This window comes from Sminthopsis crassicaudata, chromosome 4 (assembly GCF_048593235.1).
Source record: "Sminthopsis crassicaudata isolate SCR6 chromosome 4, ASM4859323v1, whole genome shotgun sequence".
Lineage (NCBI taxonomy): Eukaryota > Metazoa > Chordata > Mammalia > Dasyuromorphia > Dasyuridae > Sminthopsis > Sminthopsis crassicaudata.
Genome location: NC_133620.1, coordinates 335,494,021 through 335,500,071, shown reverse-complemented (window position 1 = coordinate 335,500,071; position 6,051 = coordinate 335,494,021).

Below are 6,051 nucleotides of genomic sequence, written 5' to 3'. Positions count from 1 at the left end.
CTCCCCTAGATGACAGGTAATCCCATACATTTTACATGTGTTACAGTATAACCTAGATACAATATATGTGTGTAAGTACCATTTTCTTGTTGCACATTAAGTATTAGATTCCGAAGGTATAAGTAACCTGGGTAGATAGACAGTAGTGCTAACAATTTACATTCACTTCCCAGTGTTCCTTCTCTGGGTGCAGTTGTTTCTGTCCATCATTGATCAACTGGAAGTGAGTTGGATCTTCTTTATGTCAAAGATATCCACTTCCATCAGAATACATCTTCATACAACATTGAAGTGTACAGCGATCTTCTGGTTCTGCTCGTTTCACTCAGCATCAGTTGATGTAAGTCTCTCCAGGCCTCTCTGTATTCCTCCTGCTGGTCATTTCTTACAGAACAATAATATTCCATAACCTTCATATATTTGGTTGAAGTCTTAATGATGGTATATGCTAGATCTTGGTTCTCAGGTCAATATAATTTAATTATTCTCTCTTTTCTTTTTCTTTCTTTTTTTCTTTGGAGGCAGTTGGGGTTGAGTGAGTTGCTTAGTATCAGACAGCTAAGTATTAAGTGTCTTAGGCCAGATTTGACCTCTATCTATTGTGCCATCTAGAAGCCCCTGTTTAGTTATTCTCAAAGTCACAGTTTAATCATCGTCCTGAGTTCAAATCCAGCCTGAGATACTTCTAACTGTGTGACCCCTGGCAAATCACTAAACTCTGCTTGTTTTAGGTTCCTTATCTGTAAAAAGGACTGGAGAAGAAAATGGCAAACCATTCCAATGTCATGAAGAGTTGGATTTTATTGAAAGAACTCAACCATAACAAACTACAGAAACGTCTCTATTCCTTTGATAGAGAGAGGTAAACTAAGTTAGGCAAGATGGACAGCTACAAAGGATATGAGTAGATAGGGGAGGGTACAATATGGGATAATGTTAGATATTACTTTTCATAATTGCATGTATTTTTAGTGCCAGAAAATTCTGCTTTTTCTGGCAGGTAGTTCCTGGCACATAATAGGTGTTCAATAAATATTTGTTGGTTGATTGAGTTGCATCATTGATGCATTGAACTTAATGAAAATTCACCTATATTCTGGGTAAAAGATGGAACAATTTAAATAGTGTTTGTGATTCTACCTGACATTCTACTAAGTTTGTGCCCCTGATTGTGAGATGGGAAATATGAGTTTTCTGATCCATCCCTCCCCTTCACTTGAGTCCTTTCCAAAAGACCCTACCTCCTCCTGGAGATTCTTGACTCCTCATGATTCAGGGGGAGATGGAAGAAGAAGTCAGGGGAGAATGGCAGGGGGGGGGAACCTATTAGCTCAGGTTGGGGAGGGTCTAGTTCTCATCCAGCTGCTGTGCCAGTTCCAATCCAGCTTCCTTAACCACTTAGGAGTGGCCAGCCCTTATAGTCAGTCCCAATCCCAGTGTTAGGGATCTGATTTGCCAACTTCCCCTTTCTACACTGTGCCAACATGCCAAAGGCTGTTCATCTTGGAGAGCTGTAGAGAGAAGGGAATATTAACAATATTCTATTTTTGCTCTAGGGGTTGACTTTAGAATCTGTCCTTCCAGTACTCAAATAGCACAGGTCAGACAAAAAGGAGATGTCTTTTTAAAAAGATGTTTGCCTTTTGGGGGAGGGGGACTGTGAACCATGGCTGGGACATTAGTCTGGAATGAATTGTATGCCTGTGTGGGAGAGCAGGAATTCCCTGGACTGTCAGGGTACTGCAAAATCAAGATCAACAGGGCAGAAAGTAATGGACTGTTTGAATGTTTTCTATATTTTTGTAGCTTTTTTAATGGGAATCTATGGTCTCTTCTTTTTATACTGAAGCTGGAGACTTCTTGTACCTAGCTGAGAAACTTAGATGTATACCAGGAATATACTGGAGGATTATCCTGGAGGAAGTTCAGGTAGGAATAATGAGACTTTGTCACAACTCCCCTGTTTTACCAGATGGTCATGAAACCATGATAGCTGTTGTTCCTGGTAGTTAGGTGGGACAGTGAATAGATTACCAGTCTTGGAGTCAGGAAGACCTGGATTCAAATCCAGCTCAGACACTTAGTAGCTGTGTGACCCTGGGCAAGTCACTTAACCCTGTTTGCCTCAGTTTCCTTATCTGTACTATGAGATGGAGAAGGAAGTAACTACTCCAGGATCTTTGAGAAGAAAATCCCAAAAAGGATCATGGAAAGTTTGACATGAATAAAAATAACAACAAAAATCTGTTGTTATAACTTTCAAGGAATCTTTGATGTAAGAATTGGGAGACATCAATAAGTATTTTAATAGCCTATTTTGGACCCTAAAGGTTGTCACTATAGTTGCATATGGTCAAAATCCTCACCATACTCGTTAAGTGTGATACAGACCACTTTGTAAATACATTTCCTGCCACTGGGTAGTTAACAATCTAAGGCAACATGAGGATGGAGTAGGGTCATGTTCTTCTGTGTTTCAATCAAACAAGACCACATGCTGTTCCAGTTACACAACATTCCATTTCCACCTCCATAATTTTGCATGGACAATGTCCCATGCTCTCACTTCTCATCTACTTCTCAGAATTTAGCTTTATTCAAAAGCCTGAAGAGCCATTTCCTAGACAAGATCTATCTCTATCCCATTACTTTCTCCCAAATTACCTTGTATTTATGTTGTATACAGTGCTTTGCTTAACAGTGGCTATCTTATGAAATGTGAGTGGGGATAGGTTTCTGCCCTGGCCACTTCTGGTGACACACAAGTTCTGGCTGGGACATAGAGTGTTGAATCTAAGTTGGGGCATTTCTAGCAAGATTTGTTTTCAGAGAGGCTTCTGATTAGTCTCCATGTAAACACGTTTTTGTCCTTGTTATGAGGGGCTTCCTCAAAGAAAAGTGACCATTGTGAATCAAGAGTTGTTCACTTAGTAGACTTTAAAAGTAGGGACAACTTTCACTCTTTCTGCCCAATGTTAAGCCTCTATCCCTTGGATTTTCCAGGAGGAGGAACTGCTCATAAATAACAGCAAGAGTATGTGTTTATCTAGATAAATCTGAGACTAGATGTTCAAGCTCTAGCTGATTCTTCAGTTTTGTGTTTCTCAGATCAGAGGAGACCACTGAACATTGTTCTTAAGCCTAGTGGCTATCTGTGGAGCTTAGGGGTTTCTGGCTTCCTCATTTGGCTCTAGCTGCAGTGTGGGAGATGTTTTTGCAGCCATTATAGTGCTTCCTGGAGGAAAAGATGACCACAGATGAGAATGAGCCATGAATGCCTGATTTGTCAAAATAGATTCTGTCACTTGATCCATACTTGATTCAGAGTGAATCACTCAAGATAATGCAGAATCCAAATAAAGGCCAAATGCCTATTAACAGTCTCAGAAAAATATAACAGGATAGGTTATTGTACCATGCTTTGAGTATCTGGCAATGTAGTTTGATCAATGTTGCTTCCATTTATGCAAAATCAACTACTCATAGTAATGACACTTTTTGGTCTTAAACACAACCAATTATTTAGTAAGCCAAAAGAGATACTTATATATTAAAGTAAATTCAGGAACAATACAACACAACCCACATATAAATCTGGGTCATACTCCCCTACTAAAGAATTCAGTATCTGTGGAGAAAAGCGTGCACTCTTATATCAACCTGCCAAGAAGGCACATGAATGAGGAAGACCAGATAACTCTCAACTCTGGAATTCTAAAGTTCAATATCTTCTTTCTGTCTCAGCAACTGTCCATAAAAGCTCTTTAATGAATGAAGCTTTTGTATTGAACAGATGCTTCCTCTGCTCGGCTGTGCTTGACTAATATCTAGAAGGACATATGATTGCAGGTAAATCCGTTTATGTAGTGTCAGCTGGACTGACACTGGACATTAGGTCTCTAATCTGTGGGTGGTTAGAGTCACACAGAGCAGGCCAGAATCAGGAATCAAACAGAAATTTAATTTCAAATTAAGGGAAACAACTTTCAAGAGAAATCTACCTTCCCTAGAGTGGGGCTCACTCGTTTAGAGCAGGGTTTTAAGTGTGAGAACCACAGATTTCTGGACCACAGCACAGACATTCTTGAATCTGATGTGAATAGTTTCCTAGAAGTGAAGCACTGGATGGTGGTGGTGGTGGTGGGGGGTGTTTGTGTTTTTGTGTGTGTACTGTTAGCATGTCAGAGAATCAGATCACTCGGGGAAAGTAGGGGAACACCAACAAATCAAAATCATTAGTTTAATCATTACAACCTCATATTTACCAATATAGCTCTAACAATAGAATTGCTTCTTATATTTTCTGTTTTCAAGCTTCAATCTTTGTTGAAAGATGCAGTTCTGAAATCTGTCCTTTCTCCTTTTTACCCCACTTCTTCTCTCCCCTTTTCCCTCTCCTATATTTCTGTGGTCAGAATCTAGATCCTCTCTGTGAATGACTAATCCCACTTTAGCTTAGTTAAGAAATCCATTCTGATCTGCTGGCTGTAATTAGACAAATTACATTCCTTCTATAACGATACAGTTCTGGCATGCATTTCACTCCTGAATACTACAGGTTGTTACATTTAAAAAAAACAACAACAAATGTTGTGTCAGAACTTAAAGTCAGAGTTAGTTTCTCTTAGAAATCTAGGCAGACCTATAACCCCAGATAAGTAATTTAAGGCAGACTTAAATAATCAAACGATTGTCCAAAATCAGACAAGCCCTATAAACATGAAATATCATCTTAAAGGGCCACTCTCATATTTAAGCATTTTTTTTAATGGTGCAGGAAACAAATAGCTATCTAGTTCCTAGGATCTATTTTTACAATAAATTTCTTTCTAGAAGAGACCCTTTTAATTCCTTTGGGGAGATCCTGATTGAGACTCAAAACAAAGCTTTGGCTAAAGTTTTTGGGGGAGTTTGAGAATGTCCTGACCACCCCCCTTTTTTAGAAGTAAGCTTCCTTGAGCCCCTTAGTGAGAATGTGCCAGTCCTCCCTCTACTCCCTGGATCATCGATTGTTACACTTATCCATGTCCATGTTGCTTTATCCAGTAGAATGTAAACTCCTTGAAGTCAGGAGCTATTTTATTTTTTGTCATTGTATCCCTGACACCCAGCACAATGCCTTACAAATAGAGGTGTTCATTAAATTTTACTTAATTGAATTGAATATGGGTCACAGGATATAATTCCTCCTTGCATTTTAGCAAGTATTAAGGAAACCTTCATCACTTTTAATGGTACTTTCAACTTTTTGTGTACTTGATTTTTATTAATTTCAATTTAATTTTTAAAAAATTCCCTGGGAAGAGCCATGGTTAGAAAGTAGAGATAGGAAATTAGCCTCCCTGGTATTGCCAGTCTAAGAAACTGTCTATTTAGGAGCAGAACCACCTAATCCATAAAAAGAAATGCAAAAGTGACAAGTTTTCTTTATTGGAATATCTGTGAGGACTTGAGTCAGGTGAGAAAAGATAAGGGAGAGAGCAAGAGGAAAGAGGGAATGGAAGGAGGTGCGGTTGTGAATAGCTTGGAAAAGGGGAAGATGGGAATTGGAAAGGAGCGGAGGAGAAGGGAGGGAGGGAATCAGACATCCTCATTTGGGGAAGTGAGGGGAAGGAAAGATCAAGGCTGTGAGGAAAGAACGGGGGACAGGAGAAGACAGGGGGTGGGGGATGGGATAGGTAAAGGATAACGAGACAGAAATGTGATTAGAAAGAGGGACACGGAGAGGAAAAGGAGAGGGCCAGCTGTGAAGAAAGATGGAAACAGGAGGGAAGGGGCGGCGGTGAAGGCAGGGCGGGGGACAGGGATGGAGAAGAGGAATTTCACACGACACGCACTTAACAAACGTTTGTTGAGGTGAGCTGGGAAATAAAAGACGAACTGGAAGGAACCAAAACGGGGACGGGGAGGAGGAGGGAGGGGGAGACGGAGAGCCGGGTGAACGAGATGTGGAGATGAAGGGATCAGAGGGAGGACGGGGTGGGGGGGGGAGGATGGAGAGGGAGAGAGCAAGAAAGCGGCAGCGGACCGAGCTGGCCAGTGATGGGGAAG